This window comes from Xylocopa sonorina, chromosome 11 (genome assembly GCF_050948175.1).
Source record: "Xylocopa sonorina isolate GNS202 chromosome 11, iyXylSono1_principal, whole genome shotgun sequence".
Lineage (NCBI taxonomy): Eukaryota > Metazoa > Arthropoda > Insecta > Hymenoptera > Apidae > Xylocopa > Xylocopa sonorina.
Window position 1 is genome coordinate 2,589,528 of NC_135203.1, and position 26,094 is coordinate 2,615,621.

The following is a 26,094-nucleotide window of genomic DNA, read 5'->3' on the forward strand; positions in this document are numbered from 1 at the left end:
GATGCGTTTTCAAGTACAATGCCCGTCAATAATAGGAACGCTCTTCTTGGTCCTCTTTGTCCGCGCGTCAAATGAACCGTCCCCCATGCCGATATCCATGGGCCGCCACTTAGTCTGCATGCCTCGCTCGCTCCTTTCCGCCTCTCTCTCTCTCTCTTTCTCTCTCTCACTCTGTACATACATATACATAGGATGTCCCACTGTAAGCTTTGATTCCATCTCTTCCTCGCAACCGCGTTGTCGCGTAATATTCCTCGCCCTTTGACACCAACTAGCTCCTTAGGTATATTAGGCACCTTTTAGAAAAGGTGCCCCCTGACGCCGCGGCGAGAGCCTCTTTGGCGGCACGCCATCAGACGCGTCACATCTCAAAGGTGTCTGACTCGCGGGAACGACTCGGCGAAGAACTCGAGTGATTAAATTAATTCGCTTCCGTCCTCCGGCTACTCGAGCTGCGGTGCCGCTAGCTGGCTACCCCATAGGAAAACACGCCCTACCTCCGCCATCGCGAGGCCTTCTCGGTTATCTCTGACCGTTTCCACGATCGATTTTCCTCGATACCCGAGTATCGACCCAATTTCTCTGTCTTCTACCTTTTCTAGGCTTATTCAGGCGTCAGAGGTTCCTTCCTGGTTCTATAATTTTCAGTCCCGGTGTATCTAGCGGTTATTTCAGTGAGTGTATCCTTTCTGTGAAGTTTTCATCTTGCTAATTATCGAAGCTCATTGCTTCGGATGGAACTGTGTACGTATTAAAAGGGAGAGAAGGAAAAACGTTTCTTCGTGGGTCTACTAGTGGTCTCATTGGTTAGGCCACCAAAATGGCGCCGTCTCTTGGACGCAGAAATTCAATTATATGGAAACGAAGGCAGATACGAGTACTTTCGGGGAACTGTATCGCGTGTGTTAAGGTTTCTGTCCTTCTAGTGGCGAGTGTCAGAAGATCGTCGCGTTATCAATGTATTATTTAAAATAAGAGTGACTGCGATCCAAGTAGGACATCGAGATCACTGTTGTCCAAATAGCTTGCGTCCGAAAGATGTTCCACAATTTCCGTTTGATAGATCGATCCCCCGTTCAATTTTCCATAGCCGCGTGCAAGTTTGTTTCCCGTGGAAACTTAGCTGGTATCTGAAAGGAGACACGTACTTAATAACATTCTCTACGTGACCGTGGTAATTGCGTCGAAACGGGGTGTTACTTTTCTAGGAAGCTGCGCTGGCCTTTCAGTTTCCATCGCCCCGCGGAACGAACGGATCCACCTCCCCATCTCGCTCTTCTTCTTCATTTCCATAGAACGAGAGGGACCTTGGTCAGCGGACGTGTGTATGCCACCGTAGGAAGGGGTATTCCCCAGCTGCTCCTTTTTTCTTCTTCCTTCGGCTCTGCGGACCGCTCTCGGATTCCACTAGTAACGCCAGACCAATAAATATCCTTAATTTCGGACGATGTGAAGTATATTCTCGGAATTCGGGGCCCCGGACAAAGAGCGTAATCTGCGGGCCCGCGGCGCGTCCTTCGACGAAAACGAAGAAAAGGAGGGGAAAAAAAGCCGGACGCCTCACGGCCACGAGGCTGCGGAGCCCGCTCGAATCCGAAAACGAGAGTCGACGCACATGTGGCGCCGTGTGGAACGAATGATCCGTTTTTTTCCCTCGTTGCTGCTACTACTAGCTCTCCGACCGCGATACCGAAGAGCGATGAACCCTTTTGAATGAGACGCGCGGAAAACATTGGCCAGCGGCGACCATTTTGCGCGCGCTCGAACGCAGTCGCTGAATCGGCGCGCAGAAAGTTCTATGGACATTTCTTCGTCGCGTTTCATTTTTCTATTCATTCGATAACGGAATGCGATGTAAGAAATTGGCGACAGTACTGTGCAGAGAATTTTCCAATCGCCACGCCAATTCAAATTGCAGTTTTTAAAATTTCTTTGTTCGTGTTAACAAAAACAAACGTCAAGTGTTTATTCTAAAGAATGCTCGATTATTTTCCAAGAAAAATTTCCATCTTCGTCTATTCATAGTCCAATACGTATAAGAAGAAAAGGTTCGAAGACTGGCTAATAAGCTGCGCATTAAACGCCGCGTTAAATTCTTGCTCGCCGCCACGCAGGCCGCCATTCAAGCCACCGTTGGCGTTTCCGTCAAACGCTCGCAGCCGTCGAAAGGGGGAATTGGAACGGCGCAACGCCGCGGTAGCATAATGGAACGAGGTAGCGTTCGCGGATGGAGCAATCGCGACGCGGTTACGCGCTAGAGAGACCTAGACACAGAAGGAAAGATAGGCTGAGTACACGCGCGGACAGGTAAGCGAGCTGACAGGGGGGAAAAAGTTGGCCTGAGCCGAGAATAGAGCGGGAACGTATACTACCTAACTAGGCTATCTATTTCTAGCGGCGAGAAACAGCCTGCTGTTTCGCCTGCCGTTGCGACACGGAGAAGGCCGGTGGAGAACAGACGCGCGAAGGTCTCTGCCCCGGTGACTCGCTTCGCACCCGCCGTCGATGGAAATAAATCTCGCGTACAAGTCATCGATTTCGCTCGATTCTTCTGCAGATTTCTGCTTGCGAAAGATCCACCCTTCATTGGACGATCGTTGAGAAAGTCGAGAAAGGATCGAAGCGCAACCTTGCAGAAGATGTAGGTTCGTTTCGCTGGAGAAAGATACGCACGATTGATTTGTTTCGAAAGTTGCGAGCGAAGTAAAGTAATGAAGTGAATGACGTAGAAATCTTGCCACATGCGACAATTTTTGCTACATAGTTCTCATTTGGTCCCATTAGCTGTCTGCAAATAGAAGTCGCTATTTGAAACGCGTTGGAACGGCGACGCGTGGCACGCGCGTTATTCGCGATAATAAGGTCAACGCGTGCAACGACGTCTTTAAGGACATCTAATAGGATGTACAGGTGCAGGGAGTAGGCGTGCCAAGGTTACTTGCCGCGCGAGGAGCACCGTCGCGTTCAGTGATAGCGGCTGGCTGCTCGAGACCTCGGCTGTTTTTGCGCGATATGCAACATGTGGCAAGATGGCACGCATTCCGTAAGATAGACACGGTTCGAACTGCTTTGGTAACTAACTTTGGTCTCGATGGAATTTGGTTCGCGTGAATGTTACATAATTCAGAGTGCACGTTGCTCGATGGAGTTGTTTCCTCTGCAGTCGAACTCTCGAAGACTCTGTCTACCTTCAGATTCGTATCGCGGGCTTGTTTCGCTCGCGCGAATAAACAGCGATGTCAACGACTGGTCTTTGTTTCACCCTAATCAGCACTCAACGCTCAGAGTTGCGTAAATTACCAGAAGCGTGAAACTTGGAGAAAAACTGAATCGCGGTGCGAATTTCTACCTTTTATCGACCACACACGTGGCATCCTTCGAATACCCCAGGTTTTACCTCTCATCCTTCGACATCGGAGCCGTTCGTTTACGACGCAAATGCGAACGAAACCAGTTTGGCGGAAAATTCTAAAATATAACGTTTGTCTCTCTCCTTGGTTGCTCGAGCTCCGTTCCATTGAACTCTCCGCGTCCGCCAAGGCCAGACAGGGAGAGATTCGCGGATCCATTGCGACCACTCGAGTCACAGTGCACCCTAAATCTTACTAAAACCCCCGCAACCCAGTGGAAGACGCGAAATAGACCGTTTTGCGCGGCGAAAATCTTCCTCATGTCCGATCGAGCGCGGTCGAGGAACGCGAGGGCCAAACAAATTCGCGCTGTATGGCCAGGGTTGTAACTAGGCCGCTGGCTTGTTACTTTTATTTTCGTCGCGCGGACGCGCTTCTCCGCAGCGCGTGTCCATTTTGTACGAGCGTCTAGATTAAACGAGGGATCGAGGTGTGCAACGGTGTTGGGAAATAATCTGGGATAGAATTAAGGACTATGGACGTCGCGTTAAAATTTCAAACGGAAGAAACGGCTGGACGTCGAAGGGAGGTAGACGGCGAGTAAATAATTCCTGCATAGTTAATCGAGCTTAAACACAGCTAAGCGTCGTTCAATATTTATGCTGACCGTGGCTCTTAATCGATTCATCAAACGCAAGAGCCGAGAGAGAAAGCGATAATAACGACCATGCGGCTTTTTTCCTTTCAAGAAGAGTGTCTCTTGAGTTTGAATATCCGTGGATGTTTCTCGTGATACACTTATCGACTAACGATACACAATGGAGAAGAAGCGAATCGACTATGATTGGCGAAATACAAACACCCGATCTACATACGTGGGCACGTGACATTCGAATGTCAAAGGGTTTGGCGCCACCCACCGTTGACCTCGTCTAAACAAATTAACCGTTCCACGGGTGGCTCGAAACTCGCGCCGTTTCCTGGCGATTCCGATGGAAATCGCGACGCAGTAGCCCAAACCAAGTGTGTTTTTGTTGAACGGAACAGGGAGCGTGCACGAAGAGGCGCGCGTGTGCGTGTCCTCGTTCTACGCACGTAGCCGCTGCGTGTTCACGCGCGCGTGTTGGTGGCCCGTCTGGCCTCTGACCCTGAGCCTTCTCGGTAAAAGCCGCAGGTCGCTAAAATGGCACCAGACTTCCTTTGAACCGGTGCAGTGTCGTTGGCCCGTCGGTGACAGAAGGTCGCAGGTGACGAGGATCGTGAAACCAGAACCGGTTGCGCCTCTGCCCAACGGAGAGGAACCTGGCTCGTGTCCCCCCTGCCCCGCTTGGCCCACGATCGAGCCTCCTTCGTACACATCGGCTTCTAGGACTTCCTTTTTGTCCGGCCTGCACGAATTTGTCCCGACACCGGCCCCCACGCCCTTTTCATTCGAATCGACGCCCAGCCGCCGACTGTGGGAACAGACGCGATGCTCGCTTGATTGTCAGAAACGTTCCGCGTTTTCTATTCAATTGCGATCTCTCAAGTATACGTACGGTAATATATCGTTTCAATGTTAATCGAACATCAGAGATTTTCCAGTCTACTTGAAACTCTAACTTGAAATTGTTCCATCGACGTCTATCGAAATTTGGAAAGCCGTAAGTATACGCGCAGTTCTCATACGTCGAGTTCAAGCAATTTCGTGGCGTCGTAAAACACCAACACGATACCAGGTCGAGCGTTGTCGTTCACTTTCACAACTGTTGCGAGAAATGATCTCACCTGACCCAGTCTGGTGGTCAGGGTCAGTGATAGTTCGAGGGCTCCTCTTCCACGTATAAAGGCTCCGAGCCTCGAGACGCGGCCGGCACGGCACGCCCATCGCCAATAACGGCGCATTTTCGACAGTCTTTCCGAGAATCGATAGTTGCCGTATCCGTTGCCCGCATTATAAGCGCGGGACCATCCGGCGAAGTTCAAGGCCGGGATTAGATCGCGCCCGCCAGTGTCCATCCTCTTGGTCGATTGGCCATCGAACGTTCCTTCGTGCGAGCAGTGAAGTCGGACGTTGTAGGACAGACTACGGTCCCCTTTAATACCGTTCGCGAAAATTAACAATCCGAGTAAATTTGCCTTGCATTGTCCCGCGTTCGAGTTTATCAAGGGTCGAAAGTCAATTTTTTCGGGACACGTGCAGTTACCGTGTTTGGTATTTATTTCGTGTAAAATTCATTTAATTCCAGACAATTAAATTAAGGACAGTGAATTTAATTCGTTAGTTCCATAGCTCTCAGCTTTGGCGACCTGCTTAACTCTTTCGGTTCTAATTTATTACAATACATGTATCACAATACGCGTAGTACGAGTCATGCACGTTATATAAATACATGATCCGGTTTTTGTTTTAATAATCAGGCTTAAGACGTTATATGAAAACAAGTTTTATGGCCGTTGAATAATAAATGTTCCTTGTTTTTTCCACAAGACATGCATAAAAATTTGGTAATGTTCTTTTATGGGGTTAATCAGCTTGGCTCGCATGCAGTTCACTTGCATGCGCATACTTAACGATGTACCATAAAATTAATACTTAATATGTGCATCAGAGTTGAAGTATTTTCCATGTGTTATCAGTGATAAAATCGAAACATTTGTCTCATTCTTCCACCTTCCTCTTTTAGCGTGTTATACGAACACAGTGGCACTTTTTCGAAGTGTTATACGAATCCGTGCTATAGCGGGTCTGCTGTATTTTACACGCTCGCGAAAACAATGATGCTTTGCGAAGACAAAGCTCTGCGAAATCCACTGGCTGGCAGGAATAAAGAAAATAAGCGGAAGAAAAAAAGAGAAGAGGGAGAAGAGAGACAAAACCAATCCGCTTTTCGTGTCATGGATCCCTGTCGACGGAAGTGGAAACGCTCGTGGCGCAGCGATAACGGAGGGAGTGAAGCATCGGGCGTCGAGAATCGGGGCAATCGATGGGACTAAAAGCCTGGTAATCCCACGATCGGGGATGATCCGCCGCGGCGCAGGCTGTCGCCGCGTCGTAACAGCCGAACGGCGACGAGTCGCACACGTGTGAATGACCGACGTGTGACCGCCGCTCGGTGGACGAGTTCAGACCAAAGGTTTGGGATTGCGGTAGGTCTGGAACACGGGAACGTAATGCAACACTCCGTGGCGGGCTTGCACGGCTCGCACGGAGCCAGCCAGCCAACCAGCCAGCCAAGCTAGCCAGCCCCATTCTACTGCGCGGCGACGGACGGACGTGCGAGAGGAATACGACGATCGAGGCCAGACAAAGCGTCAGATATGCCTTCTTATTGCACCACCGCCAGCCATTTTAATGGGCCTCCCGAGCTATTTATACCTTAATTCAATTTCCGTTTAAAACGCCGCGTCAGCTTTAACCGACCGCTGAAACGCCCGCTCGAAATCCTCATCGATCTGTTTTGATCCACCAGCTTGGCCAACCGGTCGAGTAACCAAGCTGCCGTCCATCTTTGTACTCTTTCCGGTCGCGTGAGACTTCGAATCGTTTGATTGGAAACGAGGGAAACGCAAAGTAGTAAGAGTAAATGTAAATCGACATTGTCCATGATCTCAACTCCATGGTGCCATAAACGCGTTAACGCTAAATCTTCGATCCATCGGCAGAACCCACAATTTGCCCGCCCTTCCGTTACACCGGCCGGCTTATGCCTGATTCATAGGGAAGCCATTACCATTCGGCTCGTTCGGCGGATCGATAACCGCGAACAACACGAGGATGACAGTCGGAACAGGCTTTCCTGGTTTCGCGTTCGAGCGAACGACCGTTACCCGTGCGTTTCAATCGCGCGCTTGCTGGCAAGCAGCAGGCGTGGGACGGCGTAGTACTACATAGTACGCGGCTCCGGGTAGTCCTTTGTTCGAGAATGGACGCCATGAGAACCACGTGTCTCTGATTTCCCGCCAAGTCGACGAGAGGGGACACGGCCGCCCACAGCGGGGCAGGGAAACGTGAGACGCGCCGCATCCCCCTGTCCCTCGCGCCCTTGAAAGGAGCGCGCCACCGCGGGCGAACAAGGAGGGAACGAGCGAGGAAAAGGGTGCACCAGCGCGCGGCGTACGATGGTGGCGAGAAAGAATGAGGCGGAGGACGAGGAGGAAGGGTAGAGACGCGACGAGGAAGAGACAGAGAGGGAGGACGCGGATGGTGAGGTGGAGCGGTGGGACGAGGTGGTGCAGGAACGCGAAAGGGTGAGCGAAAGAAGAGGATAAACGAGGCGCAAGGTAGCGACCAAGTGGGAGCAAGAGTACTAAATGGACGAGGTGCAGCGGAGGGGATGACCGCGTGACTTCCCTTCTTCCGTTCTCCTCGGGCTGATACAACGTACCCGAGCCTCCTCGTCTACCGCGTCACCGTCGAACGAAGGGACGTAGACGCCCGTGTGTATTCGAAACGAGTTCGCCGTTTATCGAGAGAGCGAGACACCCTCTTCCCGTTCCCCCTCTCTCTGGTATGCGATCGTACCGCTCGACAGGCTCGCTCACTCTTACCCATAATAGGACGCTTCTGTACCGGGTATCCGCGTACTTGGCTGATTCTTCAAAATCACAACCGGGGAAAATTACTCGCGTCGCTTTTTCCACGGGTTCGCGAACGGCCGCCGATGGTTTACCCTTCGAGGAATTTCTAGCGTCGGTGTCTTCGTTCTTGCGGGGAAATTATCCCGATACGTGACTCGTTACCTTGTCACGGACGAATAGAAAGCGTAGTGCTCCTTGGGATAGTAATATTTCTCGCGAAATCCTCGTGCGTCAACTCGACGACGAAGTTTCGCTCGAACGAGTTCGAAGGGTGCTCGCGTCGACCGACGCTGAATAGACGTGCTTCAGGGAGTATTCCTTTCACGATGGTCCACTTAAAAAGCAATAAATATAAATATTGTCGTGCCTCGATCGACGTTACCGTTTCGATTCGCCATCGTCTTCGTGTAGAACGGAAACAACCCCCCAATCCCCGCGACGACTAATCGTTGAATCGATACCGCGCGGTGGGTTAGCAGCAACCTCGAAAACTCATTCTCTCGTCCAGTTTTGAGTGGCGCGGTAGAGGAAAAGAGAGAGAGAGAGAGAGAGAGACCGCTCGCACGGATCCACGGCTTTGTATCTGCACGAACTTCATCTACATCGGACGAAGTTGGCGATATACACGGCGTAGTCCTCGGTTCTCCCCTTTCGAGCGGTTTCTGTCTGCGTGCAGGGCTGCGGAAGGGGAACAGCGGAGGCAGAGGGGCCGCTACAGACGGCGGACGGAGGGACGACGCTCGCCGGGTTCAAATACCTCCGAGGGGCCGCGCCGCTCCTGGATTCCTACGGGCTAACCTGGAAAACTACCGGCCCGGATGACCTCGTGCCACGACCGATGCCAAAGGTCGTTCTCTCGTTTGCACTCGCGCTCGCGATTCGTAATTTCGCGTAACCAAACCTGATCGTCCCCTCGCTCCTAGCGTTTCCCTTTGCGTCGACTCCATCGCCGATAATTCGCGATTTCGTTCGTCACGTAGGTTACGTTAGGTTAGTTCAGCTGGTCGATTGAGATTCGAACGATTTTTATCATCGCAGGAAACGGTTATCGATCAATGGATGATTTAAACGAGAGCCCTCCGTACCCGCCCTCGCCATTGTGTCACGTAAACGCGACTTTTGATTCGATAAACGGCTGGCTACGGGCTGCACGATCGCACGACCGTGGCCAAGAACAAAGGGGAGCAGTTCGAACAAAGACGATAGATGACGAACGGCGCGAGATCGCGAGGTACGCTCCGTCGGATTAGCCCGAAAGTGAAGCGGAGAACCGAGGATCGAACGTTCGAAAGTCTTTGTTTGCCCCCGGGAGCCGGGGCTGGCAAAAAAACGCGTCTAGACGCGAGGTTCGCGGGTGCGCGCGACCGTTCGGGAGAGGGTTTATCCTGATCCGTCGAACCGGCGGGACCGTTTGCTCTGTTTCGTGCCAACTACAGGCCCGTCGGTAAATGGCAACTACATTCTTGCCGGTTTACCAACACTCCCGGCCCGCTGCCCGCCCGTGTTTTATCGCTCTTCACGGAATGCCGTTTTTCGTTCGCGCCGTCGAACACGCGATACCGCCCCCCACCCCCGTCGGCATTTTTACCTGAAATTCCGCCCACCCCGTTAATGGTTTATGAAACAAAGGACCCCGCAATGCTCGCGCAACGAATCCACCCATTGATTCGACGCCGTCTCCCACTCTCTCTAGACAAAATATCATTATCTCAATCCGTTAAACGTCGGGACATTTTTCAATCAGAGCCGCCGCTTGACCAAATATTATTCAATCACAGCGGTAATCTGGGTAGTTGAAAACAAACGCGATCGTGTCTTACCTCTTCTACGTCGCGTACGTTATAAAGAGCTTCATCGTCCAATGAATAATTTATTCACAATGTCATGGACGCGCGGTTACCTCTCGGAGAGGCCGTCAATTTTTCTGCCAGCTCTCGAAAGAGGAATCCCTCTGTCCCCTTCTCTCTTCCTCTCTCTCTCTCTCTCTCTCTCTCTCTCTCTCTCTCTCTCTCTCTCTCTCTCTCTCTCTCTCTCTCTCTCTCTCTCTTGGAAATTCCATCAAGCCCCCGGTATTTACATTTAATTTTTTGCTCGGAATAATAGTCGAAGCGGCTTCGCTTGAACGTATTCATAGGGCTTGGCAGCGAGACGCAGGGAGGTTAAGTACCATCACCTTCCAGGTTCCCGCCAAGCGGGCTCTACTGCGTTGTAGTCCCTCGGTTGTTGGCCCTCATTGTTTCCCGCCACGTTGCGCGCGCATCGTAGTCCCCCACCGTTTCTCTCAGCTGCCGTCTCTCTCTCTCTCTCTCTCGTGGATCTGGCCCCACCATCGGCAAATGGGGCAACAAACCTCCGACCGCGCGCGCAGGCCCCTCGTCGGGGACCTGGGACCCGATCGCGCGCACAGACAGCCGCAGGTGGAGGATTTACGCGTTCGTTCCGCGCCTCGTCCTCTGTTTACACCGGCTTTTTTCGCTCGACGAACTTGACCACCGTGCGTGGTTTCCCCTTGGTAGCTCTTCCAGCGAAGTTTTGCTTTCGCAGTCTCTTCGTACGTGCCACGATACGTTTCGTATTCCAAATCCATCGCGCTTCGATGGATTCTCGCGAAAATAGTCGAACGATGATGAATTTGTAGGACAGCAGAATAGACGCCGGGTGGTGGTGGATTGACTAGAACGGGCGCCCGATCGTGGTATTTACGAGGACTTCCGGGTCACGGAAAATGTCCGATGATGGATCTGCTCATTGACAATGATTAATCGACACAAGGGACAAGTCTGACGTTTGGAATGTATTTTTTTCTTCCTCCTGGAATACGGGTCGAAGGGGCGGAAATCGAGGAAGACGAATGAGGGAAATTAGGGTATCGCTGTTTCGATACTACAGTCGTCTTTGTACACCTACTATCGTTTAATCTCTGACAATTTTCATAAATTCGTTCGATTATTTCTTCTCTAGAGTACGTAGTATAAAATCGTTGTTACGACAAGCTCGAGCAGCGGTTGATTTAGTTGGTAAAATTCCGCTCGAAAATGGCTGCCCGTTTGTTAATGGAAGAGAAGCCGGCGAGAGAACGCGTGCGCGGAGGATTTCACTGGCGTAGCGTTCTGAATGAAAACAGCCGGCGCGGGCTGTCGAGTCGAGACATCATCGTCTGGAATCGTAAGATCTTCATTAAGCGCCGGTTTAATTAACGGCCGCTTGTTATCACGTAAACAAGCGATCGCGGTGGCGTGCCGTGGCGGTAAATTAAAAATTTCCATTCTACTGTCAAGTGTGACGGCGTACGTAATTTAATATCGTAGTAATTAAAGCGATCGACTGCGCGATTCATCAAGGACGACGACCCCGGCCTGCTGCTAAGTCTACTGTGTACGTCGACGAGCGGCGCTCGTTCGTACGCTCCGTTCGCGCGCGCCGATTCTTTTTGAATGGGCTGGCTCGTATTTCGAGTACGCATGCACGAGCCATCGTGCGGGAAGCCGTCGTCGTTGTTGTCGGTCGAACGAGCGAACAGGCGAACGTGTGAACGACGCGGCTCACCCGTGAAGAGAACCGGGGCCCCTGGAAGCGGGCGAGCGTGTGCAAAAGCGGACGCGAGAAATAAGAAGGACGCGAACGGGTTAATCGGTGAGGATAGGTTAGAGACCGAGGATCCCTAATATCGATGGCGGTGTTTAGTCAAAGGGCCGTTTCATTCACCGGCTAAACGAGAAGATCTACCGCGTTCCCTTTCGTTTCAAGGCCAAACGCGAGCGTGCCCCTTCACCTATAAATCTGCGGAATGTCTCGACTAACGGCCTCGCGTGCTCCTCTTTTTACGCCCTCCCCGTTCGCTCTTTCTCTCTCTCTCCCCCGCCGCGTTTCGTTACGCCAAATCATTTGGCTGGTCGAAGAATTTTAATTAGGCGCGTCGTAATGCTCCGAGCTTCACTTCGCGAACCCCTCCGTTTTCGACTCGTTTTTCTGCCAGCGAAGACGCCGCCGTAGACGTTTCTGCCGGCTCGTTCCGAGAAGTGTCTTCGTTAACTCGCCGTTGAATTTTATGATAAATTCGGAGCCTGTGAGAAACCGATCCGCTGAGATTCTATGCAGATTTTCATTCGACGACGCGTCGTTTCCGTACGATCTCGCGTTGTTCGAGAAACGTAAACAGATATCGCGCGATTTAATTTTAAATTGAGGGTAGCGTCTCGAAGTGATCGCGGAGCAGAAGCGAAAGAAGTAGAAAAAGACCGGGTAGCGCCCGTGGAATACTATTATTCTCTACCCGGTCGATGCCGCAACGCGAGCAGCGTCGTGATCGAGGGCCAGACTATCGTTTCTTCGTTACTTTAATCACCGAATCGTCTTCGAGACACGGCCCTCGACCTCTCGGCCCGACGAGTATCCCTCTGCGAGGAACAGCCCCGTCGCCGTCCAATTTTCGCCGACGACCATTAGGTTCCGCCGCTTGGTCTGCAGCCTCGTTCGTCAAGGTCCGCAGTCCCGTGCCGTTCCTCGGCAATAAGAAATGAAGCGAGCCTCGAAGAGCATTATAACGAGCTTCACGATGTCGCGCACGTATCTACCCGGTCTCCTTCCCTCGTCGTCGCACGTACCATCCCTCTCGGTCGTCCGTTTTCGCCTCTCGCCCTCCTTCGCTCTTCGACGCCATCCCCGACCTTGTGCTTTAAAAACTTCGAGGCTACCCTTTCCCTTTTATCTCTTTCTCTCTCTCTCTCTTTTTCTCTGTCTCTCTTCTTCTTCTATGGCGTACATCCGCCATCGCTCCCTTCAACGAGGACGGGGTTAAAAAGAAAAAGGGAGAGCACCGCCGCGCAGGTGAGCAGACGAAACCATCCCTGTCGACGAGAAAAAAATTGAAGTTGCGACGCGTACCGACCATCCATCTCCTCCCTTGCTACCGAGTTAACGCAACATTATGTACTCATGGCTCCCAGAACTTAGTGCCGCCAGTGCAACGCGGGGATTGTCTTTTTAACGACTTAAAACTCGATGAAACGGATCTTTGTGGATGGTAGCTTTCTGGCTGTTAGCGTCTACGAAGTTATGGGTATCGTTTTGATCCCAAGCAATCATTCATTTTCAATTTCGAGGTCTCGTTTTTCCTCTTTTGTTGAAGCGGACGCACGCACACGCGCGCGCGCGCGCGTACGAAATTTCGATTACGAGCAATCGATGTAAGCGATATTTCGTGCCGCGGCATCAATCTTTTAAGTGATATTCAGTTAGCAAATTGACATCATTAACGACGCCGCGAGTGATTTATTCCCGTACCGCGATGAATTTTCAACGTCCTCGTCGGTCCTTTTTCGCTCCTTTAATGATCTATAATTAAAGAACGTAACATCGACAGTTTCGCAGAATTACTTACGTATAATTACCGGTGCGTGTTACTTACATGTAAAGCGAGAAGCGTGAGCCACCGTCGTGTAAATGAAAATGAACCAGCCAAGGATAATATTGACAATGGCGACGTCAGGAGGGGCGATCAACGTCGTACGATCCGGGGGCTGAATTAATCTTGATATTGCCATACCAGGTTCAAATACCGGGTGAACGTTAATATTACATCCGTCTTTCACGTTTCTCGTACGTTGTTAACTCCTACAAATATACAATTACAGTAGACCCTCCTATAACACGGTAGACACGTTTTTCGTGTTAACGAACCCAAGTTGAACGAGTCACTTAGATTATACTAATCCATGGGCCAACTAAAAACCAAAGAAATTAAAATTTTTGTTGCTTTTAAAATAACTTTTTTTAATAATCAAGTATAAGGCAACAATTCTTATGATCGTTGAATAATGAATGGTTTTATTCTAGCAAGAAATGCGTAACAATTGTCTTTCCTTTTATGAAGTTAATCGATTTGGCAAATGACTGGTTCGCACATAGTTTACTTATGCATAAATATGCTTAATAAAGATATAAAATTAATGTTTAAAGTAAGAGTTGAAATATATTTTATATCATTTCAAAATGTTTACGTTCTAAATTTTCTTTCACTTAAAAATATGGAGCTGCACAGTCTTTAAATTTTTTCATAAATTCTTCAGCTTTGTTGGTGGATCACTATTCGTAAACTGTTCTTCTAGCATTTTTATCAAACCCAATCCATCATTTAACATTTCTAAAGTAAAGTGTTACGATACTCTGGCTCACAGAAAATTCGTATCGAGTTTTCTATAAAATCGCAACACGGTCACAATCTTTTGGTCGCGTTACAGGAATTCCTGTTACAAAGGGGTTTATCATATGTATATCGAAAATAAACTGTTGCAGCACGGTTAAGAGCAATTGTCCAATAGAACGAAAATTGCGATCTATGCCCTCTCGAGGTTTAGAATTCGCTCGACGTTCGTTGACACGTTTTCTTAGTTAGATCAACGATCTATCGATTTCTACGCTCCCAACGTACACGCATGGGGCGTGCGAGCAATGACGATCGAGCCAGCCAATTGTTCCGTTCGCGATCCACGCCAGTAGAACAAATTCTTCGACGTTCTTCCGCGCGATTAGACGCTTCTCTCCGTTTGAATACGAATCGCGCTAAATCGATTTAGAGAACAGAAAAGCTAAAGTGGGAGGGGGAGGTGGAGGTTTATAGTACTCGATATTTTAAAATCAACGATCGTGCCTCTTCTTCCATTCAATCGATTTCGACGCGCGATTGTTTCTCGTCGAAGAAAAAGAGAGGACAATTTAACTCGACGCGACTCGATTTTCGCCGCCATTCACGTCAACGGTGATTTTCAAAACTTGTCGACGATTAACGGACGTATTACGAGGCCGGATTGACGCCTCCTCTTCAAACTTATTCCAGCAGATATATCGGCGTTCGAACGATTCTCGTTCGCAAGCAAATTCTTGAAAATGTTCGCGAGCATTTCACTCGCAAATTACCTCGCTAACTCGTATAATTTTTACTCGTAGCGGATAACCGAAACGGTAGACGTAGGGCGAAAAATCCCCAGGGAGCAGTCCCCATTATGTTACTTGCAAACTACGTCTGACAATGCACGATCCGTTTTCCCTTGCTCGCCGCACCAGCGCTCCAATTCTACTCGGCCGATCGTATCTCACGCTGTGCCTTACCGTATCTTTTCATATGCGCATTACTTTGAATCTAAAGGATCCGCATTACTCGGTTCAGATTAGTAAGGAGCCATCTAACGGGTCACGTTCCTTCCTCCTACGCTCTGCACAATTTCCGAGGCGCACTCGCGCGAGCCAGTAAACTCCTGCGAATTTCACCCTTTCACCGTGTTGGAAATGGATACGCGAAACAAACCCTCGATGGTGTTCTATCGAAATTTTCTTTTATTACTCGGATGAAAAAAAATCAGCAGTTCTCTCGTTTAGGAAAAAATGTCACGCGCAGAGTTTGCGTTTTACTTCGTTCCGTTCATCTTTAAAATTCATCCTCGCACGAGTATTCTTCGAACGCGTAGATGTTCCAAGTTCAACGCGAACGCGAGGTTGCTGACGGCGAACGGTACCAGCGACCATTACCATTTGAAATTCAAAGAACCCAGATGTTTCACAACGCGAGAGCTCGCATCGCGGTGTCCGATTCCACGCTGGGCTACGTAGCCGTGGCCGTGTCACTTTTTCCCCGTATCGCCGGCAATTAATCGGGTGCCAGATTAAATTCCTTCGCATTGTTCCTTCGTGGCAGCGATCCGGTAATTAGACGGGGCGCAACGGCGCAACGATATAGCCAGGGCTGCCGGTTGTACATCACGTAATCACCGTGCGTTTGACACTTATTATGGCGAGCGTAGCCACGATCCAGTCCACGGATAAGCCGACGTTAGCCCCTGACACGTTACTTTTCCTTCTTTACCCCATTCACCAATAATTCATTCGACCGCCCAGATACATATATCGGCCCCGGTCGTGAAGATTTTCACGTTAAACTTCGTCTGTTTATTTACGGTCTTCCTGTGCCGCTCGAGAACTAATTGCTTCCATAAATGAATTCAACTCGTTAGAGAACCGCTGATAATCGGTGGACTCGTGTGTGACTCGAGGGGAAGATCGCAGGGAATTATCAGTCGTAACCGTGTAGCACGCGGGGCTCGCGTACTATTTGAAAGGGCGGCTAATTAAAAAAGCGCGGTCCCCGTGAAACGCGAATATTTTTGTCACGCGACACAGGCACAGAGGCTGGCGGAGATAGCGGGTTCCTTCTGCTATTCAGGCCAGCGCTCGTGCATTCCCATTCATGTTTTCAAACGCGACCTCGCGCACGATAACCACTCCCGCGGCCGCGTCCTGCCTCCATTTTTTCCCATCTTCGCCGATGAAAATCGGCTCCCGTATTCTACCGTATCCCTTTGTCTCGTTCTCTCACGGCGATTCATCGACCGATCCGCTGATTTTCGTTCACCCCTTTTCCCGCGAAACAATCATTAACTCCGGATAATTAAGCTTGAATCAGTGTTTACCTTGTCACGTGTATACTTTTTGTATTTCCTCTGTTTGTTTCGAGACGAAGCAGCGTGGCTTGAGAGAGACGTTCGCAATCTTGGCGGATAGTTAATGAGATGCGCAATGGGAATCTTGAATTCGCAAGAGTGAAACGGGGATCGGTAGTCTGTTAGACGAATGGTTAGTTGTCTAGGGTTAACAGAAGCATCCAGTGTAACGGCATTAAATTCCCGAGTGGTTAACAACGCTGTTACATCGTGCCTTGTCCAGTCGAAACGAAAATTTAAATAATTAACTCGACGGGAACCGCTTCCACCGAAGTAAAGTTCCCTAGCCACGGCGTAATAATTGAAACTTTTCAGGGCGCGACGTTCCAACTAATTCGTTGAAACAATGGTAATCAAGACGCGTTAATTAGTGGCCGGCATTACTGGCTAAGAACTTGCCGTTCTCGCGACGAAATTGGACGAATTAAAGGTTCTCCGTCGAGGAAACCTATTAGAGAACAATTTGATCGCTCTACGAGACACCGCAGTCTCCGTTACACCCTTCTTATCTGTACTCTTGAGGGAGAAGCTTGAAATTTACACTTGGCAAGCATATTTTTTCTTTCGATCCGTCTCAGCGTGGAAGAGAAGAAAAGCGGCTGGGCGGGGCACATTTTCTTCTCGCGATGCATACGAGAATAGGCGATTCGTGGAAGAAGGATGCCGATATACGAAATAAAGGGAATCTAACGGCGGTCTGTCAAGCTGCAGCGTGGCTTGGAAGGGAAGGTTCGAAAGACCAAGAGCAGCAGAGGATGGGGTCGAGGTCGGTTGGCGGTGGTGGTTAGCTGGAAAAGCCGCGGGCTCTGCTGGCGTGTGCACGACGGATACGTGCCTGGACTCCATTACAGCCTTGGAACCACTCTTTTCTTCCGATAAAAATGAAAAAAACTGTCTCCCATTCCGCCGCATCGGCCATCGTATCGGTAACTGCTTCGAGAACCGAGTCTATCATCCCCTCTCCTCGACCACCCCTTTCTCCACCCTCGTCTACCCCCTTTCTTCTTCTTCTTCTTCTTCTTCTTCTCTGTCTCGGCCACCCTTCGAACCAGCTCCTCGAACCTACGTCCGTCGAGCATGGAGACACGTTCGCGAGCTGCCTTTCGAATAGATCGGGCTTACCGCGTGGCTTCCTTCTGTCTGCCCCTCTGCTTTTTCCACCCCCCTTCTGCGTCTCGTTCTCTTTTCCAGAACGCGTCTAATTCCTGTTTTTCACGGCGACGGGTATTCGCGTACGGCTGGGCCGATTCAACGAACGAAAGCTTATTCCTAGTTTACGGACGGATTTACGTAAGAGCTGGACGGACAAATAAGGGGATGTTGCGAGGAGTTGTTGACAGGGTTAACGACGATGCGCCATTGGGTGGAGAAATGATTGCGAAACGCGATTTTCGATTAGTAATTTTGTGACTTGTCATTTGTCGATAGTTAATTACATCGAGAGAGTTAATTGTGTGTACGATGTTTAGGATTTTTATCAATATCGAGCAATTTTTCCAAGAACTGCTTTCACGAGCGAGCGTTAATCAATTCATTCCTTTCAGTATCCTATTTGCTAGGTAATATTAGAGGAACGGATAAACAGGCCACATTGAAACGTTGAAATCAACCAGACCGAAGCAATATGTCAGCATCTAGCTCGGAGCTAGGCGGTCCTTTTTCCTCTTATTTGCCCGTTATTAATCGCGAGTCCGGTCCACCGTCGAGAAGGTTGTTCCTTTGTCGAGCACTCGAGACGTCTGCCGTAGGAGGGGGGGGGGGGGGGGGGGGGCAGAATAAGAGAACGTTCGAGGATTGCTTTCAAACACGTATCCACGCTCGAAGGACACGTGTATCCACCGTCCCTACCCCCCTCCCCTCGGTTTTCTTCGCGTTTTCCCTTTATTTCCTACTTACGTCTGATCCTTGTTCGTACGCGGACTCTGGCGATATTCCCCCGGCTGATTCCCGGCGATACGGGGGGATTTCCCGTGCACCAGGCAAAAGTGGATTTTCCTTTCCGCGTGCCCGACGTCGATGCTGCGAATAAATCTTCGTCCCCGACTTTTAAACGTCGCTTATCGTCTTTCGCATCCCCATTTAAAATACTTACTCTATTCCGCTTACCTGATGTTCTTTTCTTTTTTTTTCCTTCTTTTTCCATTCTGAATCTTGCTCTCGAGCGCCGAGGGAAGTCTACGGCTTTCCTTCGTGCATGGGAACACTCCAGGATTTAGTTGGTTCGCTTTCCGCGAGGATGATCATTCTCGAGGATGGAAAAAGATGGCTTTTCCTCCCTTTAACGTTTCAACGTCCTTTCCAGAACCTCGATAAACGCTCTTCCTCCTCTTTCGCCGATCTCTCGGGCGTGGATCATCCTCTACCATCCTCCGTCCTCCAGCTTCCAATTAAATACACCTATTTTCTCCGTTCGCCAGCCTTCGCGTCCCTTATCGTCGCGTCTCGAGATACGCTCGCGACGTCGCGAGGACAAGTTTGCAAGCGTGATACGTACGCGCGTTTTTAACCACGCTTCGCCTCGATTTTCTTCGATTTTCCTCGCCGTTGCGAGTTTGCATCGTCGGTTCAAGGACTCATCGCGACCGCCTCGTACGCGTCCCGCGATAAAACCATCGGATCGATCACTCTTACCAGCTAATTGCTCCACTGGCGCGCGTTAAGGCGCACGCGGTGGCGTTCGAGGAACAATCATTTACGAGGCACGCCGCGGCAGTGATCGTTAACTCGTGTGGCACGAGTCGCGAGGGCCGATCGATAGCGATTCATAAATCTCCGGCAAAATGGCTCGCGGTCTTTCGCTAATTGTACATTTTCCAGGGGAGCCGCGAAACTCGCCGGGCACACGCGCAACGCTTAACGCCTAGCGCCTTCTTAATGATCTAATAAATCTTCCCGCTTCTCTGTCAGCCGTCGGTCCTTTGCATGCTGCGAACTACGAATTCATTTGCCCCGCTGTGCTTACCGCGTTTTAACATCTTCTCGCGTTCTTAAAACTGCTCCACACAGCGAGTCGTTTCCGTTTTCCTTGGCGAGTTGCAATTTTCGAACGAATCAGCGTTCTCCGGTTAAGAGATGCGCCAAATTGCAGGGGTTTATGTCTGGTGCTGCACAGTAGACGGCGCAGTGGATTACGCTGTTCATAGTCAGACCATCGAGCGAGTAAAGCGGTACCAATAGCTTCGACGCGTGCTTTACATATTAGCAATAAATTTCGTTACTGAATTTCTACTCTCTCGTACAGTACATAGTAGCTAACGCAGGATTGAACTCCGTATCTGGTTGTCATCGTCAGGATTGTACCACGTCCGATCGATTCGAGCATCCCTCGCCGACCTCTTTTTACAGTCGCTCTAAGAATAATCGCGAGGATCTCTCGAGGGTATCGCGAATGGACCAAGTTGGGAACTAGCACGAGATCGATGCTTGACAAGGCGCATCTGACGGCATAATAATTCAACGCGGCGTAGTCGCGATAATTCCGGGCCGATAAATAATTCAGCGTATCTATCAATCGCCTCTCGAACGTCACAGAGTGGCTCTGATGGTACGCTGGTTACGGTTTTATTCCGATCCGATTGATTGACGTAGTGCATAACTGCGACGCGCTCGATACCCCGTCCTTTTCACCGATTGACATTTGGGTCGGGGAGAAATATTGCGCGCGCGACCGCCGCGTTCCTACAGGGTGTAACCATCAGATCAGCTGGCACGTTTTATATCGAGACCTCTCGAATGTCTTACTCCGATTGTTTTTCTACGAACGAGTTTCCAAGATCCAGCGCGATCGGGGCTGTGCACCAAAATGGCGGCGTAATCTCTCGCCATCCCTCGCAACTCTATCTTTGATACTTTTCAAGGAGAAAATCGGAGAATTTGCTTGAGTAGGGTCGAGGGTTAATTTTCACAGCTTTCTCAACGACAACGATGTCTCAAGATGGCTCGTTCGCGAGTGATCGTACGATTTTGGTAATTATAGATCGTTCATTGAGCTGTGGCGTGAATCTTTTAAGATCTGTAGAAGGAATCGGGTTGTGGAATGACGCAGTGCAATTTTTATTAGAACTACTACAGCATTGGAGTAGCGAGCGATCGATACGCGTTTTCGTCGATTCACTTTGGCTGCTTGAATTATGCAGGCTACGTTGAACAGCTAAATTGAAACTGGAACGACGAGAAATAAATAGACACTGGTTTGTCAGGTGAGATCTCTGGTATTATTAAATTTTAACTAACTAAAAGCTCCTCTGCGTTCGCGAATACATGAATCCTATATCTGGGATGCCTACTTTCGCAAGTGCCACTTGCCACCCCTTTTCACGACAACGATTTCAGCAACGTTCGACTCGACAATTCTATTATCGATACATGGGCTCAGCATTACTGTCAGATGGAATGCACATAGCCTTTACGAAATCGATTATACTTTCATCTACGCGCATTCTCATTATCGATAGCATGCACGAATCCTATCGTGCAGCGGTATCGATCGTACGCGCCTCGAAACAATGTTGCAGCTGTCTCGGAATATTGCAGACGCGGATGCTCCTCTCGCCTTTGTGCAAAGCCGCCAGACGTCTTCCCAGCGTCGCGCAGTAGACAGCGCCAGATGGAGGGTACGCCATCTTTGTACTCTGAACGACAAGCTTATAATAATCAGACACTTCTGTTAGTTTAATCGCGGGAAGCTACTCGCGAATTTGAGATATATTTGACAGTCGCAAGAAAACTGCCCCCCGTTACAATTAGAACGGATGACGGTAGCCGCGAAACAGGAAGCAGCGAGGAGCCATCGGATGGCTGCGATTAAACGGCCGCGTGCCGTTCGAATTCCTCGCGGTCGGACGATCGTCGAGCGTTTTCGCGCGTTCTCTTTCGCCGCGAACTTATCGCGCGAAATTGCCGTAACGAGAGAGCCGCAGCTGCAACGCTGCATCCTCTCCCTCTCTCTCTCTCTCTCTCTCGCACTCTCCTTCTTTTTCCTTCCTTCCTCGTAATTGGCAGTTCACGCGGCCATTCCGGAGGAAGCCGCACGCGCGTCGAGGTTTTTGAACTCCGAAAGAATTCAGGCGCGAGCGAACCAGACGCAGAGAGAGAGGAAGGAGGGAGAGAGAGAGAGAGGAAGCAGCCGGAGGAACGTGGCAGGAAGAGCGAGGAATAAGAAGACGCGGACGATCGGGAAGGGTGGCCGGGGGTGGGGACGGGAGGCAGTCGGGATAAGAGGGAAGACACGATAAAGACGTTTCGGCGCTTCCTCTCGCGCGTTCAACGGCAGCTTCCGTTATTTTTTTCCTTTTTTTTTTGTAGGAAACAAACGAGGCTCCGGTCTGTCCCCTCGACTTTCCAGCTATGGCGGTAGCCACCAGTGGGGGAGGATAAATACAGAGGGACAATGGTCTTTTGTGGCGGACGCGGAAGAATTTGCGAAATTTATCGGTCGATCGGTTTCAGAATCGATGGAATTTTCTGATCTTTCTCTCGTACGGGTCGAAGGGAAGTGCTTAATTTTCCTTGATAGGTGGATTCGACGCCACCGGAAGCTGGGGCGCTCTGTGCCGATGTCGGCGGTACGCGCTCTACTTGCGGACGTGCTTTCTATTCGGAACTGTTCGTACGTTTCGAAATGAATTTTTCCGACGTTTAATCGATTTCGACTCATAACCGCCCTCCTATTTCGCGGAGTTTTCATTAAAATTCCAATCCATTTCGTTGGGAATAACCGGAATTTATTCGAGGACTTAACGCGCACACGTGCAACTGTCTTTGAAGGAGTTAATCGAAGTAAAACCGGTTGCATTCCGCATCCGTTTCGTTCGTGTCGCTCACATCCCCCATAATTTGCTGCGGTGTGCTTCCGGTGCTGCGTCTCTTTGGCGTCGAAAGAATCTCCACTCGGGGAACCAAAATAAGAAGGAACGAGGAAAGAAAAGGAGGCGAGAAAAAGTGAAAGCATTCGGAAGTCGTTCGTCGAGCCAAGGAATTCCTCCCTCCGTCCCACTTTCTCTCTCTCTCTCTCTCTCTCTTTCTCACTCTCACTCTCTCTAAATTAACCAGTCATTCGTCCAAAATGACTGCAACTAAAGTTCGCGGCGAGGTAAAAGCTTCTGTATTCCGAAGATTGAAATGAATTATTTCTGCAACGGATGTACGCGACGATGAATCGGTGAATGTCACGACGATGGCGACCGTCAGGGGTGAACCATCGACGCGTTCTCCATAATCTTGCAAAGAGATCTCGTCTGAATTCTACGGAAATCGTCACGTTAACATCGATCAGATACAAATCTTCTCTACCTCTTAAAATGATGGTTGCTCCATCCCATTCGACTCGCTTTGAACCACCCGTCAGTTTTTCATCCACCCCCGTTATTGCTGAAGACGTTCTTAGTTAATTCCCAGAGCACTGTGTCGGATCAAGAGCAACGCTACGCTGGGTTCAACGAATGTCATACGCATAATTACTTTCGATAAAAAGAGAAAAAGTAGAATGATTAATTTAATGTACAAACTACTGTTTAATGTATAAACTGCTTTAATCGAAACAAAAAAGAAAAAACGAGTCGCCAGTGAGGAAACCAGTTCGCGCGTCCAACCACGCATAAATAGTTGGCATTATTCATCGACGGGATATTCAATTTCCTTCTTACACATTCTCAAGCGTGTCGCGCGGCACACGGGGCGAGAAATCTCCGTGGCTGTCGTGGTTGCTCGCCCGCGAGACTCACGTCCCGGCCATGGATCATCGGGAATATTACCGCGAAATTATTGCCATCGCGTACCCGCGTATGCGACCGATAAATCACCGCGGCGAGAGAATCGCTCGATGGCTTCTTCTTCTTCTTCTTCTTCTTCTTCTTCTTCTTCTTCTTCCTCCTCTTCTTCTTTCTCCTCCTCCTCTTCTCATGCTCCGTCTTCTTAATTCGCGTTAATTCGCGATACCGTTACGCTCGGTATGCGATATGGCGGTCTTCTTCTACTTGCGGCCGCGCGGCGAATAACATTTCGATGATCGATCGCCGATCGCGGTTAAGAGGCGTATTAATTGCCCCGTCGATCGGTACCTCTAATTACCGGTGTGCACCGCGCTCGCTGATTAATTACCGCCGGCTGGCCACAGCTGCTAACCGAACCGAGATCGATGTGCGCGCCAGCCAATCCCTTTAAATTCGACTTGATCGAGCGATTGTTTTTTTCTAATCGCTGACCGTCCCCTCTTGTACTTCGTACGAATCTTTTCCTATTTGGCCTGATTTTCTATCAGAATGACGCAGCCTGGCTCGTCATTGGTTTTCCACGAGCCACACTCGTCGCGCGATTGAAATTACAGTTGCTGAGAATTCGTATCGATTGTACGACCTTGTCGAGAACCAATAAGACTCGGGTCGATCTGACTCAGCTGAGCGTAGGTGTAATTTAAGAGTGCGTGACAGTTCCAGAGATGAAACGCATGAGCAACGTCCGACTCCAAACTGACCAAGTGGCTAATATGCTGGAACGGACGAAGTTTGGTCTTTTAAAGTTGTTTGCAATAAAGTCTCTGGTTCGAAGTTCTATTTGTGTCTGCAGATAAAAATTGAATGTATATACGTACCGAGTACGTGTTCTTCTTCGTACATATCCTGTATGAAACTGTTTAACGATCGAAATGATACGGTACACTTGTTTCTCTATCGAATGGTATCGCAGTACATCAAAACCCTTTTTGCGCGATTACTTCGCCTCGCCTCGAACCACCTGACAATTTCGAGCGATTCCACGTCCAGCAGGAGTCCCGGGGTCATTCCCCCATAGCGTTGCGTCGGTTGCGCGTTTAACGACAGCCTCGTCGGGGACTCGCAACGGTCTAATCGACGACGCCTCGAGAAAATTCGAATTTACCTCGTCTTTTATCGAAGGAACGAACGAATTTCGTGTTCGAGCGGGTCCACATCGCGCACGGTCGAGCGTTCGCGTTTACGTTATAATAAAAGTGTTGCCGCGAGATATGGATCCAAATTAACGTCCCGTCGTGAGCGTTTCAGCTTCGACCGCGGCCCCTTTGATTCGTGCACGTCAGTGCTTTCATTAATTTAAAAAAAAAAAAAAAAGAAAGGAAAGGGATGGAAGAAGAGAGGCGGAGATCCGTCGACCGATTTCGAGTGCCCCCTTTTAAGCATCCTCCATGTAGAATTAACAGAGATCGTCTGCGATCTGACTGTTGCTCGTTGCGCCCGTCACGGATACGTGGATCCGTCGAATAAAACGTCTTTTCATTCTTTCCTTTTTGCCTTCTTCCTTTTTCAATTCCTCTCGCCTTTAATTTGTTCTCTTTTTTCTTCGAGAGTTAAGTCGAGTGATTAAGCGGAAGTAACACATTTTGCGGGACTTGTTCCGTCGTCTTCGAGCTCATCGAATCGCAACATAATTCACCGTGTAACGTAGGAAGTAATCAGGTCTCAAGAGGCGATCGCTTATTATCAGATCAAGGATTAATCGTAAGGCAATTTGTTTCTTGATCTTCCATAAAATCAGCCACTTTTTTGAATTTCAATTGACCTTGCGGTCCAACGACGCCATCCGAAGCGTCGCGCAAGGCACTTAGGTTGTTACGTGCGCTTAGATTCGAATCATTTACGTTTTAAACGATCCTTTTAAAATTCCTGTAGCAGTAAGCTTCTTTACAAGATAATATTCCCTATCCGGGTCTCTTAATTAATCTCAACAATCCTTTCGAAGATAACGACGCTGCATTTCTTACAGTTACGTAGCATTTGTCAGCCTGTCAGAAAAAAAATTGGCGAACTTATTTACAAGAACGTTTCTTTCCGTGTGTTGTTCGAGCTCGATCGACTTCGATGAGTACTCGACGCGATATATTATGCTTTATTCAAAGATCCATCGTTTACGCCATACTTAAGCAAGCTCGCGCTATTTAATATTAACAAGCAATGGCCGCTTGGTAAGCTACGATGACGACCAATCATTTTTCAAGCGCGCGACTACTATTTCTCCGAACGACACGTTTTATATCGCAAATCCTTTTAATTCGCCGTTTAAGTCCAATTTAAAGAAATCGCCACGTGACCAGCGAGTAAGCTTCTCCATTGAAATCTCACGCGAACACGCTTCGAGGGCGTTCCCACGAGGAATGCCGCGGCGTGACGCGCGCAAGAATGCAGCCGGCGAGGTTAACGACAAACCGACGCTCGTTTCGACCGTCCAACGTCGCGATCGGCGTCGAATTTCCCTGGCGGATGTCGCGATTACGCCGGTGCAACACGGGGTGCCACGTGTACCGCGCGAAACGCCAGTCAGAAGTTCATTAGCACCGCCACGCGCCAATGGCCAGGGCCGTTGCACGCTGGCGCCGCGGCCACGCAGGAAGTTCCGAGAAAACGAATTCTTCCTCGCGTCCGCGCGTGACCGCCGTTGACCACGTCGGGAATTCACGCTCGTCAAATTCTATCGTCGTCGGGAAATAGCGCTTCGCGCGCGTTTTTTTCGCCTGCCCAAGCCGCGCCTCTGTCTCTTCCTTCCCTTTTTCGCTCGGTCCCGCCGGATTGTTTCTGCGATCAGCCAGAAAATGAACGGACCACTCGAACAAGGAGAATCGCTAGGGGAACTAATGTAACTCCTTTTTAGCCTGATGTAATTTCAAGGCTGCGTGCCTCGCAATAAGATTGATGCTCGATAGAGTTCTCGATTCAGAGGATGGC

The 26,094-nt window shown here is 49.7% G+C and overlaps 1 protein-coding gene across 4 annotated transcripts in view; it reads left to right on the top strand.

Moving 5' to 3' along the window:
- The window catches only part of Pdk1 (Phosphoinositide-dependent kinase 1), a 420,953-nt gene that overhangs the window by 130,972 nt on the left and 263,887 nt on the right, over positions 1-26,094 (top strand). The gene's annotated exons all lie outside the window — the stretch shown is intronic.